The 16,060-nt window shown below is 45.3% G+C and overlaps 1 protein-coding gene across 3 annotated transcripts in view; it reads right to left on the bottom strand.

Annotated features, from left to right (window-relative positions):
* Nucleotides 1-16,060, bottom strand: part of LOC141133303 (beta-1,3-galactosyltransferase 2-like) — a 480,268-nt gene that overhangs the window by 120,643 nt on the left and 343,565 nt on the right. The window contains exon 1 of one of the 3 annotated variants that reach the window (XM_073622589.1): nt 12,033-12,116. The exons of the other annotated variants lie outside the window; for them this stretch is intronic. The gene's annotated coding sequence lies outside the window, so the exon portion shown is untranslated. Of the gene's footprint in view, nt 1-12,032; nt 12,117-16,060 lie in introns of those variants that run through there. 3 annotated transcript variants of the gene reach the window in all.

The raw sequence follows: 16,060 nt of genomic DNA on the forward strand, positions 1-16,060 counted from the left end.
TCAGCTATGGGCCGGTTGTTAAGTGGTTAAAAAAATTATTTTAAAAAATGGTCCTTTAAGAGCTGTGGGCGGAAGTGACGTTTTGATGTTGCTTCTGCCCTGCATTGTTATGGAGACGGGTGGGGGGCCATCTTCCCCTCACTCATCTCCATACCCAGCTAGGGTGAAGATCCGATCGCCTCCGCCCTCTCCCGCCACCGATAAAAGTGATCTTGTGGCGAATCCGCCACAGAGACCACTCTTATCAGAAACCGGACCGCCAGCCGAACAAGAGGATACTGGGATTATGGCAGCTATCTGCTGCCATAACGATATCCCTCATCAAAGTAAGGACATATATCGGCGTGCGGCGGTCCAGAGGTGGTAACGTTTTTCAATAAACCATGCTGGTTTACGCTATGTGGAGCCCGTTTTTTTTTTTTTAAATGCCATTTGTCCATCTGGAGCACAGATAGTGGAAGGGAGTTATCGGCTGGAGTCCGTGATCGCTGAGATCTGATCATTGGTTGGAGCTTGCAGAGTGTAGGGGAGAGGAGGTTTCCTCTCTGGGCTGTTCCTTGGGATCACAGATCATCATTTACCATTGGGAGCCGGTTCCTGTTTCCACGGGTCTTTCAGACCAAAAAACGCATTTAACCTCTCTTGCTGTAAGGTAATGAGGGTCAACTCCATTTGGTGAGTAGGAATTCCATCTGTTTATGAATTGGCTAGAAGTACCAACTTTTGCTGTTTCTTTTCACTGTGGGATATATTAGCACGTTTATCTGAACAAGGACATTCACTTCACCTTTTTTGCTACTTACATCATCCTTTTTATTGGACTTTTTTTTCACTGGAGGCATATCGTACACACATTTTTTTTTTTTTTATAGGCTTACCTGTAGGTAAATGGTTGTACAACCAATTTAAACACATCACTTGGTTTACCCTGCATTTTGGCAACACATTTTCAGCCACAGCCTGTTGCTGTACTCCGTGAACAGTTTCATTCCAGACAACAAGCTTTTTACCTTTAAACACTTGCCTCCCCACTGAACAGAACACTGCAGCAAGGCAAGTCCTTTTTCAGAACAAACAGGGGATCACCCATTTGGGGGTCACTTCCACCCCCATGTGCACAGTCACATAGTCAGTCTTTCTCACCCAGTCTGCAGACTTGGAATCACAGGCGTTGCTACGGCAACCGCTCTCCTTTTGAACTTCCGGTCAGCCTGTTGCTCTCTCCTGCTGTATTTCCCCATGTGGTCACAGGGTGAAATGAAAGCCTCTCTGGCTTCCCAGCCCTCTTTGTGGGAATAGTGAGCCACCTGTTCATAGGAGCCCCACCACCCAGACGACACTTCACTGGTTGCTATGGGAGACTGCATTCTCCCTGCAGAGCTTCTCCAGCCCTCTCCAACTGGCTGTAGCGGTTCCTCTTGAGCCCACCAGCCAGTCACACTGGGGCGCTGCGCTGGCAGGACGTCCAAAAAAGTCCTGCAAGCAGCTTCTTAGCAGCGATGTAGGAGCGGTGAATACACCGGGCGGTTTTAACCCTTTTTCAGCCGCTAGCGGGGGGTTAAAAGCACCCCGCTTAGTGCCCTAAGGATGAGCACACTGACCTCTATTCCTGGGATGATTATGAAGCCAGCGCACAGGTGTGCAATTAGCAAGCCTACCAAAATCAGGCATACACTGTTCATATGCACCTGTGACACGGGGTCGCATCTCCACAATATACCCTGTTCCAAATTATTATGCCAATGATATTTTTCTCATTTACCTAAATAACTGATGTAAACAACAGTCAGCATAATTCTCATGTTATCAACTATTAAGAGTACAATTCAAATGTTATTGAACAAACCTCCTAATGATAAGTTGTTTTTTTTTTCAAAATAAAAAAAAAAAAAAAAAAACCCACACACACCTTACAATGCACTGTTCCAAATTATTATGCACAGTAAGTTTCAAAACACTTTATAGGTTGTAAAGAACTGAAAATTGTCATTTGTTGTGTTTGCAGCATATTTACTGAAATCCAAAGCTATTTCAATCAAACTTTGAACTTGAATTTTAACTTTTTAAACAGGTCACGTTACATTTTAACATAGGACCCCTTATTTGATAGGAGCTTCACAAGTCTTGCATCCATTGAACTTGTGAGTTTTTGGACAGTTTCTGCTCGAATTTGTTTACAAGATGTCAGAATAGCCTCCCAGAGCTGCTGTTTGGATGTAAACTGCCTCCCACCCTCATAGATCTTTTGTTTGAGGATGCTCCAAAGGTTCTCAATAGGATTGAGGTCAGGGGAGGATGGAGGCCACACCATGACTTTCTCTCCTTTTATCCCCATAGCAGCCATCGATGAAGAGGTATTCTTTGCAGGTCATGAGATGGTGCATTGTCATGCATGAAGATGATTTCATTACAGAAAGCATAGTTCTTCCTTCTGTACCAGGGAAGGAAGTGGTCAGTCAGGAACTCCACATACTTTGCAGAGGTCATCTTTACACCTTCGGGGACCTTAAAGGGGCCGACCAGCTCTCTTCCCATGATTCCGGCCCAAAACATGACTTCACCACCGTCTTGCTGACGTCGCAGCCTTGTTGGAACAGGGTGGCCGTTCACCAACCATCCACTACTCCATCCATCTGGACCATCCAGGGTTGCACGGCACTCATCAGTGAACAGGACTGTTTGAAAATTAATCTTCATGTATTTTTCTGCCCAATGCAGCCGTTTCTGCTTGTGAGCATTGGTTAGTGGTGGCCCAATGGAAGGTTTATGCACAGTTGCCAGACTCTGGAGGACTCTACACCTTGATGTCCGTGGGACTCCAGAGGCACCAGCAGCTTCAAATATCTGTTTGCTGCTATGTGATGGTGTCTTAGCAGCTGCTCTCTTGATCAGATGCATGGATCTGGCGGGAATGTTCCTCAATGTGCCTTTATCTGCACGAAACCGTCTGTGCTCTGAATCAGCCACAAATCTCTTAATAGTGCGATGATCACGCTTAAGTTTTCGTGAAATATCTAATGTTTTCATACCTCGTCCAAGGCATTGAACTATTTCACTCTTTTCGGCAGCAGAGAGATCCTTTTTCTTCCCCATGTTGCTTGAAAATGGTGATCTGCTTAATAATGTGGAACACCCTCCTTTAGTAGTTTTTCCTTTAATTGGGCTCACCTGGCAATCTAATTATCACAGGTGTCCGAGATTGTTTTCAGTGATCAAAAGAGCCCAGAGACACAATGCCATCCATGAGTTACACTGCAAAAAAAAATATTTCATCTTTGTGACACTGAAATAGAATTTGCATAATAATTTGGAACAGGGTATATATATATATATAATTTATATTATTACCAAAAGTATTACGACACCTGCCTTTCCACACACATGAACTTTAATGGCATCCCAGTCTTTGTCCGGTAGGGTTCAATATTGAGTTTAGCCCATTCTTTGCAGCTATAACAGCTTCAAGTCTTCTGGGAAGGCTGTCCACAAGATATAGGAGTGTGTCTATTGGAACGTTTGACCATTCTTCCAGAAGTGCATTTGTGAGCTCAGACACTGATGTGGGTGAGAAGGCCTGGCTCGCAGTCTCCACTCTAATTTATCCAAAAGGTGTTCTATCGGGTTAAGGTCAGGACTCTGTGCAGGCCAGTCAAGTTCCTCCACCCCAAACTTGCTCATCCATGTCTTTATGGACCTTGCTTTGTGCACTGTTGCTCAGTCATGATGGAACAGGAAGGGACCATCCCCAAACTGTTCCCAAAAAGTTGGGAGCATATAATTGTCCAAAATGTCTTAGTATGCTGATGCCTTAAGAGTTCCCTTCACTGGAACTAAGGGGCCAAGCCCAACCCCTGAAGTACAATCCCACACCATAATCTCCCTTCCACCAAATGATTTGGACCAGTGTACAAAGTAAGGTCCATAAAAGACATGGAGGAGCGAGTTTGGGGTGGAGGAACTTGACTGGCCTGAACAGAGTCCTGACCTCAACCCGATAGAACACCTTTGGGATGAATTAGAGCGGAGACTGTGAGCCAGGCCTTCTCGTCCAACATCAGTGCCCAACCTCACTAATGCGCTACTGGAAGAATGGTCAAACATCCCCATAGACACACTCCTAAACCTTGTGGACAGCCCTCCCAGAAGAGTTGAAGCTGTTATAGCTGCAAAGGGTTGGCCAACTCAATAGTGAACCCTACAGACTAAGACTGGGATGTCATTAACCACCTCAGCCCCGGAAGGATTTACCCCCTTCCTGACCAGAGCACTTTTTACAATTTGGCACTGCGTCGCTTTAACTGCTAATTGCGCGGTCATGCAATGCTGTACCCAAACGAAATTTGCGTCCTTTTTCTCCCACAAATAGAGCTTTCTTTTGATGCTATTTGATCACCTCTGCGTTTTTTATTTTTTGTGCTATAAACGGAAAAAGACAGAAAATTTTGAAAAAAAACAATTATTTCCTGCATGAAAAAATTTTTTTTTTTGCAAGAAAATTACTTTGAACCCCCAAACATTATATATTTTTTTAAAGCAAAGGCCCTACAGATTAAAATGGTGGGTGTTTCTTTTTTTTTTCACACAGTATTTGCGCAGCGATTTTTCAAATGCATTTTTTGGGGAAAAAACACACTTTTTTAATTTTAATGCACTAAAACACACTACACATGACATACCTTAAAATTGCGCACAAACGTGCAGTGGCGACAAACTACATACATTTTTAAAAGCCTTTAAAAGCCTTTACAGGTTACCACTTTAGATTTACAGAGGAGGTCTACTGCTAAAATTACTGCCCTCGATCTGACCTTCGCGGTGACACCTCACATGCATGGTGCAATTATTGCAGTTTACATTTGACGCCAGACCAACGCTTGCGTTCGCCTTTGCGCGAGAGCAGGGGGGGACAAGGATTTTTTTTTTTTTTTTTTTGCTTTTTTTATCTTATTTTTAAACTGTTCCTTTCATTTTTTTTAATCATTTTTATTGTTATGTCAGGGAATGTAAATATCCCCTATGATAGCAATAGGTAGTGACAGGTACTCTTTTTTGAAAAAAATAGGGTCTATTGGACCCTAGATCTCTCCTCTGCTCTCAAAGCATCTGACCACACCAAGATCGGTGTGATAAAATGCTTTCCCAATTTCCCAATGGCGCAGTTTACAACCGGCAAAATCTAAGTCATGAAATGCTCGTAGCTTCCGGTTTCTTAGGCCATAGAGATGAATAACATGGAAGACGGTGGAAGCGGGGGGACATTCCACCCACTGCTTGTAAAAGCAGTCTAGAGGCTAATTAGCCACTAGGATTGCTTTTACATGAAAGCCGACCGCTGGCTGAAAAGAATGATACCAAGATGATACCTAAACCTGCAGGCATCATTCTGGTATAACCACTCAAAGTCCAGCAACATACCAGTACGTTGCTGGTCCTTGTTGAGCATATATTGTAATCTTTTTTTTTTCATGCAGCCTGTGGGCTGAACGAAAAAAAGAGATTGATCCGTGGGTATGCCCACCATTAGAATGCCTCCCTTCACCCAACCGCTTCTAATGATGGGCATACATGCACCATTTATATATGCCGAAGCATGGGGGCATCCGCCCCAAAAGGTAGGAGCAAATCGCTCCTCCGCCCCTGCTGCCCCCACACTTCAGCATATATCTCCTCCGCTGGAGTCACAGCTTTATATATTGTGGGAGCAAACGCTGTTGCTGTCAAGATAAATAAATCCGCGCTGCAGCTGAATAGCATACCTGAAAACAAAAAAGTGGTTAACAATAAAACACAGTAAACGGTAAAGTATAAAAAATTGCATACCTGAAAAGCAAACATGATAAAACATAATAACAATAAAACATTGCAGAATAGAATACAGTAAAAAAGAGCAGAACAATAGAGAGAATAGAGAGAGAGCACAATAAAACGACAACTATTTTTGTTTTGTTTTTTCATTTAATATATTTTTTTTGTGTTGTTTTTTTTTTTTTTTCTTTTTTTGTAACTGTAACTTTTATAACTGTAACCGGTTCCAGGTTCGGGTTTCTCAAAATGCGATAGCATCTTGGGAGACCCTGTGAAAGTGTGTCCTAGTCTGTGCAATGCTGTACCCTACGCTAATACTCAACTAGTGCATGGTAGTGTTCAAAACATTCACCAATGCAAAGACCAGGATTGTCAGGACAGGAGGGACAATAATAGCGGGTGTCACGCCTATATCCTCGCTTGCTGCAGACACAACATCTTTTTTGGGGGGGTTAGTTGGGTAGGGGTACTCGGGAGGACATAAAGAAAATGCCTCTCATGCAGCTGACTGCATTTGGTTGGGGATGTGAATGGGGGAAGTACGGGCGCTGCAGAAGTGGTGGGTTCCCAATTATTAGGACTGGCGAATGCAGCAGGAAGGGCACTATGGGCACCACAGGCCTGTGTTTGTCTTCTTGGTGGCAGTGGGACACTACTTGTGCTTGCCACCTCACCAGTAGGGATGAGCTTCGAGTTCGAGTCGAACTCATGTTCGACTCGAACATTGGCTGTTCGCAAGTTCACCGAACAGCGAACAATTTGGGGTGTTCGCGGCAAATTCGAATGCCGCGGAACACCCTTTAAAAGTCTATGGGAGAAATCAAAAGTGCTAATTTTAAAGGCTAATATGCAAGTTATTGTCATAAAAAGTGTTTGGGGACCTGGGTCCTGCCCCAGGGGACATGGATCAATGCAAAAAAAAGTTTTAAAAGGCCGTTTTTTCAGGAGCAGTGATTTTAATAATGCTTAAAGTCAATCAATAAAAGTGTAATATCCCTTTAAATTTCGTACCTGGGGGGTGTCTATAGTGTGTCTGTAAAGGGGCGCTCCTGTGTTTAGAACAGTCTGACAGCAAAATGACATTTTGAAGGAAAAAACTCATTTAAAACTACCCGCGGCTATTGCATTGCCGACAATACACATAGAAGTTCATTGATAAAAACGGCATGGGAATTCCCCAAAGGGGAACCCCGAACCAAAATTAAAAAAAAAAAATGACGTGGGAGTTCCCCTAAATTCCATACCAGGCCCTTCAGGTCTGGTATGGATATTAAGGGGAACCCCGGCCAAAATTAAAAAAAAAAAATGACGTGGGGTTCCCCCTAAATTCCATACCAGACCCTTCAGGTCTGGTATTGATTTTAAGGGGAACCCCGCGCCAAAAAAAAAAAAAAAAACGGCGTGGGGTCCCCCCAAAAATCCATACCAGACCCTTATCCGAGCACGCAACCTGGCAGGCCGCAGGAAAAGAGGGGGGGACGAGAGTGCGGCCCCCCCTCCCTCCTGAACCGTACCAGGCCACATGCCCTCAACATTGGGAGGGTGCTTTAGGGTAGCCCCCCAAAACACCTTGTCCCCATGTTGATGAGGACAAGGGCCTCATCCCCACAACCCTGGCCGGTGGTTGTGGGGGTCTGCGGGCGGGGGGCTTATCGGAATCTGGAAGCCCCCTTTAACAAGGTGACCCCCAGATCCCGGCCCCCCCCTGTGTGAAATGGTAAGGCCTACCATTTCACGAAAAAAGTGTCAAAAATGTTAAAAATGACAAGAGACAGTTTTTGACAATTCCTTTATTTAAATGCTTCTTCTTTCTTCTATCTTCCTTCATCTTCTGGTTCTTCTGGTTCTTCTGGCTCTTCTGGTTCTTCCTCCGGCGTTCTCGTCCAGCATCTCCTCCGCGGCGTCTTCTATCTTCTTCTCCTCGGGCCGCTCCGCACCCATGGCATAGGGGGGAGGCTCCCGCTCTTCTCTTCTTCTTTTCTTCTCTTCTGTTCTTCTTCATTTTCTTCTCCGGGCCGCTCCGCAATCCATGCTGGCGTGGAGGGAGGCTCCCGCTGTGTGACGGCGCTCCTCGTCTGACAGTTCTTAAATAACGGGGGGCGGGGCCACCCGGTGACCCCGCCCCCCTCTGACGCACGGTGACTTGACGGGACTTCCCTGTGGCATTCCCCGTGACGTCACAGGGAAGTCCCGTCAAGTCACCGTGCGTCAGAGGGGGGCGGGGTTCACCGGGTGGCCCCGCCCACCCGGTTATTTAAGAACTGTCAGACGAGGAGCGCCGTCACACAGCGGGAGCCTCCCTCCATGCCAGCATGGATTGCGGAGCGGCCCGGAGAAGAAAATGAAGAAGAACAGAAGAGAAGAAAAGAAGAAGAGAAGAGCGGGAGCCTCCCCCCTATGCCATGGGTGCGGAGCGGCCCGAGGAGAAGAAGATAGAAGACGCCGCGGAGGAGATGCTGGACGAGAACGCCGGAGGAAGAACCAGAAGAGCCAGAAGAACCAGAAGATGAAGGAAGATAGAAGAAAGAAGAAGCATTTAAATAAAGGAATTGTCAAAAACTGTCTCTTGTCATTTTTAACATTTTTGACACTTTTTTCGTGAAATGGTAGGGGTACTTATGTACCCCCTTACCATTTCACACAGGGGGGGGGCCGGGATCTGGGGGTCACCTTGTTAAAGGGGGCTTCCAGATTCCGATAAGCCCCCCGCCCGCAGACCCCCACAACCACCGGCCAGGGTTGTGGGGATGAGGCCCTTGTCCTCATCAACATGGGGACAAGGTGTTTTGGGGGGCTACCCCAAAGCACCCTCCCAATGTTGAGGGCATGTGGCCTGGTACGGTTCAGGAGGGAGGGGGGGCCGCACTCTCGTCCCCCCCTCTTTTCCTGCGGCCTGCCAGGTTGCGTGCTCGGATAAGGGTCTGGTATGGATTTTTGGGGGGACCCCACGCCGTTTTTTTTTTTTTTTTTTGGCGCGGGGTTCCCCTTAAAATCCATACCAGACCTAAAGGGTCTGGTATGGAATTTAGGGGGAACCCCACGTCATTTTTTTTTTTTAATTTTGGCCGGGGTTCCCCTTAATATCCATACCAGACCTGAAGGGCCTGGTATGGAATTTAGGAGGACTCCCACGTCATATTTTTTTTTTAATTTTGGTTCGGGGTTCCCCTTTGGGGAATTCCCATGCCGTTTTTATCAATGAACTTCTATGTGTATTGTCGGCAATGCAATAGCCGCGGGTAGTTTTAAATGAGTTTTTTCCTTCAAAATGTCATTTTGCTGTCAGACTGTTCTAAACACAGGAAACATGCGCCCCTTTACAGACATACTATAGACACCCCCCAGGTACGAAATTTAAAGGGATATTACACTTTTATTGTTTGACTTTAAGCATTATTAAAATCACTGCTCCTGAAAAAACGGCCGTTTTTAAAACTTTTTTTTGCATTGATCCATGTCCGCTGGGGCAGGACCCAGGTCCCCAAACACTTTTTATGACAATAACTTGCATACAAGCCTTTAAAATTAGCACTTTTGATTATTCATGTTCGTGTCCCATAGACTTTAATGGTGTTCGCATGTTCGAACGAACTTTTTTCCTGTTCGCATGTTCTGGTGCGAACCGAACAGGGGGGTGTTCGGCTCATCCCTACTCACCAGCTTGAACTGCACTTATGGGACTCGGCATGTCACCAAGTGTTACTGCAGTGCTGGTTTGACTACGACCGGGGTGTACTAGGCCGCTGGTGCTTGCCAGTTCACCAAAACGCTACCAAAAAAACTCTTATCGATCGCAGAGATCAGGCATGACTCTGCGAACGCTGCAGTTATGTGTTTAGTGTTTTGTAAGGGACAGTGATCGATCGATACTGCACTTGGTTGGGCTGGGCTGGGCCGGGCGGAGGGGCAAAACGCAGGTGCTAGCAGGTATCTGGGCTGATCCCGCTAACACTGCGTTTTTGGGAACCCTATACTGCTGGGGACACTAGTATAGATCTGATCGAATCAGATATTGATCCATTCAGATACTATACCACTAAGGGAGGTGTACGGTGCGTGCGTGGGTGTCAGCGCTACTGGCGCTAACCTGACGCTGCCTGGGGCGACGCAGACCCTATCTGACCCTAAAACCTAAGTTATATCACCGCCGGGCGATCAGGGGGCTAAACCTTTATTAGGTAATAAACGGCGGGTGCTAACTAACTAACCAGCGTCACCCGTAACACTTATACAGTGATTACTGGTAAAAGGGTTAACTAGGGGGCAAGCAAGGGGTTAAAACCTTTATTAGCTACCATATGGGGGTCCCTGACGCTATAAAACGGGGGTGATCGGGGGGTGATGGGGGGTGTAAAGTGTGCCTGGTGTTTTACTGTGTGTGTATGTGTTGTACACTCACATCGATGTCTTCTCTCCCCGGCGCCGGAATGGAAAATACCGAGCCGAGGAGCGATGACATCACTTCCTCTGCCGCTGTTTACTATAAAGCAGCAGAGGAAGAATCTCATTCCTGGGGAGCGATCGCGAGGGGGTGGCCATGAATGAGTGGTCACCCCCTCAGCCTGTATCGCTCCCCTAACGAAGCCGACCGCCTTGGGCACCAGGTATGTGATTTTGCCTGCCCGTGCCATTCTGCTGCAGTATATCTGTGTTAGGCGGTCGGCAAGTGGTTAAAGTTCATGTGTGTGTAAAGGAAGGCGTCCCAATACTTTTGGCAATATAGTATATATATATATATATATATATATATATATATATATATGTACAAATATATATATATATTCACAAACGCAAACATTTGTGAAGATATATGTCAATGGCAGGATCACCTGGTAAATATAAAGGAAATAAAAGCCTGAAACAAGAAAACAAATGCAGCTGTCACATCTAGGAACTGGTAAGCCACAATACAGTATATAACATTTTTGTTTCTGAGTTTAGATATATGTTAAAATAACACTAAACTCTGGTAGAAAATGAACAACATTCCATTCAAGTCCCTTCTATTGTTCTCAGCTTCCTCCAAATCTCCAAATTCTTTTTTTTTTTTTTTTTGTGTGCTGTGATCTGATTTCCTCTTAGAGCCTGCATAGGTGCGTCTGATTAAGAGGAGGGGGGGTGGGGTGAGTCATAAGAGGGCCAATGAGAGCTGCAGAGCTGGGGGTGTGTCTTTGTAAATACAGAAAAGTGAACAGGCAGCAGCTTCAGCTGCCCACAGTTAAAATGGCTGCCGCCAGACTCGGTGGACGGAGATTTCTGCAGCATGTTTGGCAAGTACAGAATCACAGTATATATAAAACAAACCGCCCAACATGTTGAGATGGGAATGAGGGACACCTACTAACAAATGTATGTAGGTATAGGACACTCCCCCTGCCACACCCCCTTAAAGGAGAAATAACAAAAAAATGGTTAATTAAATCCACATAGACTTTTTTTTCCCACTACTGTTCCTTTATAATGGCTTTTAAAATGTACAAATGCAGCAACTTAGAAATCAGATGAAAGGTTTAGCACTGGGAAACACTTTTTGAAAGATAAAAAAGTACATTTAATATACATCTATATAGATCAGACCAAAATGAGGGACAAATGAGGAGGAAAGAGGGACAGAGGGACATTGCTCCAAATCAGGGACGGTCCCTCGGAATCAGGGACAGTTGGGAGCTATGTATAAAATAATATGCAAAGCGGTTGGAGGGAAGCTTCAGAATGGCAAAGATGTTTTTATTACAAATTATGTGAGCAGACTGCAGTTCCTCTTTAAGTTACATGTTGCTATGTGATTAAAATCTCTATGATAGATTGGTGACTTAGCAAAACAGGCAACGATCCCTTCATCCTGGAGGCACAGAATTATAAGAACAACCAGATGTATTACCATCTTCATATTCAAAAGATAGACAGTTTTTTTGAGCTGCAGAAAAAGAGGTTCTGCAGCAGCTACCCAATCTGCCTGATCCATCTGTACAAACATCAGGGCTTCTCAGCAACAATAATAAGTATTAGCATAACAAAGCAATGACTCAATGGTGCCTGCAAGGGAAACCATTCATTAGCTCCTTGCATTACAGTGGCATTGTAATCTCGAGGAACATGACCGATGTATTGCTGCAAGGATACTCAGAGGCTGGCAGAGGGATTAGCCTTGGGGTTACTGCCAGGAGCCACACCTTGGATTCTGCAGTAAAAGCATAAGAAAGAACTATATATGATCATCCACTAACCTGACAGTCCAAAGGAGAGACTGGGACTGATGGCGACAAGCAAAATGCAGAATAGAAAGGGATGTGGCTGGTTATTGAGAAGAGAGTGGGAGGAGTGACTACACAGGATTCCCCATTTAACTTGTCTATTGTTGATGCAACTACGCTGGTTTGGATAACAGCAGGCTGACTTCACACTTAAAGCGGAGCTCCAGTCTGTAAAAATACTGTAGCTATTGACTTTTATTATGAGGATACTTATCTGTCCAGGGATCCCGCAATGTCAGCACCACCGAGTCAATTCTTCAATCGGCTTCGGGTGCAGGCGCCGGCATTGTAAGTAAGAGAAACCGGCGGTGAAGCCTGCTTCACCGCCGGTTTCCTACAGCGAATGCTGCTGCTCTTTCAGAATGAAAAACTAAACCAATGAAAGTTCCCAGCTCAACTCACCAGCCAATCTGCTACCAACCGAATCATCTTGTCTAATCTGCGTGAAAAGGAAAAAAGAAAGAAAACCTGCGCTACCAAGCAAAAATTAGTGTGACTGCAGCTGCAACAAAAACCACAAATATCAATGAGGTGAAAAATTTAAATAAAAAGAAAAAAATTTGTCCGCTTGCATTAGATACTTAAATCTATATTCCTGTGTGTGCGACACAGCAAATAGCGATATATAAATCAAATACTAATATTATCCATTCCATACAGATAAATATAGAAAACTTGTGTGCAAAGAACAAGGTTATTCCACCCAAGTGCAAAGTCATAAGTGAAAGAGTTCAAAATTGCGTCATGAGTCGCAAAAAAAAAACGCATATCCAAAGTTCATAAGTTGCATTCCTTAGAGTGTATAAAGGAATAAGGGGACGTGAAGGGACCTCCAACCACCAGTGGATCCAAAGGTTGATAACAGATGTATCCTTACCAGACGCGTTGGACCTCCTTTATAGCAAGGTCTTAGAAGCATACAGATTTAGCCCTCTGCAGGGACAGGAGATGACAGCTCACCACACGACCGGAGATGATTCCGACACTTCCGCGTTGATGTAAATACTCCCTCGTTTTAAACTCATGAATAAAGAAGCTGCAGAGCCACTCCAAGGCACCCCAATATTTCTGCAGTTCTAACTGTAAACTTATGAGAGCCTCCATAGTAGAAGCACGTGCATTCTAATGGAGAGATAGAGGGCAGGTGAGCCTGGAGGTAGCCCAGTTAGGGTTGCCACCTGTCCAGGATTCACCCGGACAGTCCGGGTTTTGAATCATTTGTCCTGGTTTCAGTCCACCTGAAACCCAGACACATTATTCAGACATGAATGTAGCTTGGAACAGGGCCTGACAGGAGGGTGAGGGGCACAATGCGGGATGCATTACTATTCTCTTTGGAGTGCCCAAATTTGTCCCAGGTCTGTTATCCTAAAGTGTATATCAAACAAAAAAAAAATATTTGCTGTGCGCCGCTAAAGTATTTGGGTTTGTTGTTTAGAAAAAGTGGCAACCCTAAGCCCAGTCCTTCTTAAAGCGGAGTTCGGCCCACCCCTTTAAAAATTAAAAGTCAGCAGCTACACATACTGTAGCTGCTGACTTTTAACATTAGGACACTTACCTGTCCTGGAGTTCAGCAATGTCAGCACCGCAGCCGATTTTTACATCAGCTGATCAGGTGCTGCCGCCGCCATTTCCGGTACAGCAAGCATGTCCAAAGTCCGGCCCAGCGGGCCAATTGCGGCCCGTGTTCCAGTTTTGAACGGCCCGCCTGGTTATTTGGACATATATATCTTTTGTGGCCCCCGACGATCTCCCAGCGCCAGGGCCACAAAAGATGTATATGCCTTGGAGGGGACAGGGAGGAGAAGGGAAGAGCACCGTATACACATCTTGTAATAGGAAGTCCCGTCTCCGGCGCTGCCATTGGACGACTGTTCTGTCCATCAAAGGAGGCGGGACTTTCTATTAACCACTTCACTACCCGGCCATTGTCAAATGACGTCCACAGATGGGATCTCCCATCCTGGGTGGACGTCATATGACGGCCTGGGCTTCCCGGCCGTCTAGGGGGCACGCGTGCGCCCGCCGCGTTGCTCAGGACCCTGTTCGTCTGCCCAGGTCCCATTAACCGGGCCGGACCGTGGATCTGTGTGTGTAAACACACAGATCCACGTCCTGTCAGTTGAGAGGAGACCGATTTGTGTTCCCAGTACAGAGGAACACTGATCGGTCTCCTCCCCTTGTACGTCCCCGCCCCCTACAGTTAGAATCACTCCCCTAGGAAACATAATTAACCCCTTGTCTCCCCCTAGTGGTTAACCCCTTCCCCACCTGTCACATTTATACAGCGATCAATGCAATGTTATAGCATTGATCGCTGTATAAATGTGAATGGTCCCAAAAATGTGTCAAAAGTGTCCGATGTGTCCGCCATAATGTCGCAGTCACGGAAAAAATCGCGATCGCCGCTATTACTAGTAAAAAAAAAAAATAAATTTTTTTTTTTTAAAAATGCCATAAATCTATCCCGTATTTTGTAGACGCTATAATTTTTGCGCAAACCAATCAATATACGCTTATTGCGATTTTTTTTTTTTTTTTTACCAAAAATTTGTAGAAGAATACGTATCGGCCGAAACTGAGGAAAAAATTAGTTAAAAAAAAAAAAAAAATTGGGATATTTATTATAGCAAAAAGTAAAAAATATTGTGTTTTTTTCAAAATTGTCACTCTTCTTTTGTTTATAGCGCAAAAAATAAAAACCGCAGAGGTGATCAAATACCACCAAAAGAAAGCTCTATTTGTGGGGAAAAAAGGATGTCAATTTTGTTTGGGTACAACGTCGCATGACCGCGCAATTGTCATTTAAAATGCAACAGAGCTGAAAACTAAAAATTGGTCTGGGAAGGAAGGGGGTGAAAATGCCCTGTATTGAACCGGTTAAAGAGGCCGCCGTGTAACTCTTCTCTACCTTCAACTCTCTAATTTGTCCTCCACCGCCTCCACCCACTGACTTACTCACTGCCCAGGAGATCGCTAATCACTTCAAAAACAAGATTGATACAATCCGCGATGAAATCTCCGCTCTACAGGTATCTCCCCCAGCTAAGACCCCATGTCAACAGGTACAACTGACACTCCCCCTATTCAAATCTGCTACTACAGACGAAGTTGCTAAACTCCTTTCTATCGCCCACCTAACCACCTGTCCCATGGACCCTATTCCCTCTCATATGCTACGGTCGCCCTCTGACTCCATCCTACACTCTCTAACCCACATCTTCAATCTCTCCCTCACCTCTGGCGTCTTCCCCAATGTTCTAAAACAAGCACTGGTCACCCCCATACTTAAAAAGCCATCCTTGGACCCTACCAATCTTAACAACCTACGCCCTATCTCCTTGCTCCCCTTTTCCTCTAAACTCCTTGAATGCCTGGTTTACAACCAACTAAGTGACCACCTCATTAAAAACAACCTTCTTGATCCCCTTCAATTTGGATTTCGCCCTCAACACTCCACAGAAACTGCTCTTTTAAAACTCACAAATGACCTACGAACTGCAAAAACCAACGGACACTATTCTGTACTCCTACTTCTGGATCTTTCAGCTGCCTTTGACACGGTTGACCACCCCCTCCTCCTCAAAAAACTTTACTCCCTCGGTCTCCATGACTGTGCTCTTCAGTGGTTCACATCCTACCTATCCCAATGCACCTTCAGTGTCACCTACAATTCTACTTCCTCCACTCCTCTTCCCTTCTCTGTCGGGGTCCCCCAAGGTTCTGTTCTTGGACCTCTTTTATTTTCAATCTACACCTCTTCCCAGGGTCAGCTGATAGCCTCCCACAGCTTTCAATATCATTTCTACCCTGACGACACACAAATCTATCTCTCTACCCCTCAACTCACTCCATCAGTCTCCTCACGCATCACTAACTTACTAACCGACATATCTGCATGGATGTCACACCACTTCCTCAAACTCAACTTGTCCAAAACCGAGCTTATAATATTTCCTCCCTCACGTGCCTCTTCCCCTGACTTGTCTGTCAAGAGCAAT

Source organism: Aquarana catesbeiana, linkage group LG03 (assembly GCF_042186555.1).
Source record: "Aquarana catesbeiana isolate 2022-GZ linkage group LG03, ASM4218655v1, whole genome shotgun sequence".
Lineage (NCBI taxonomy): Eukaryota > Metazoa > Chordata > Amphibia > Anura > Ranidae > Aquarana > Aquarana catesbeiana.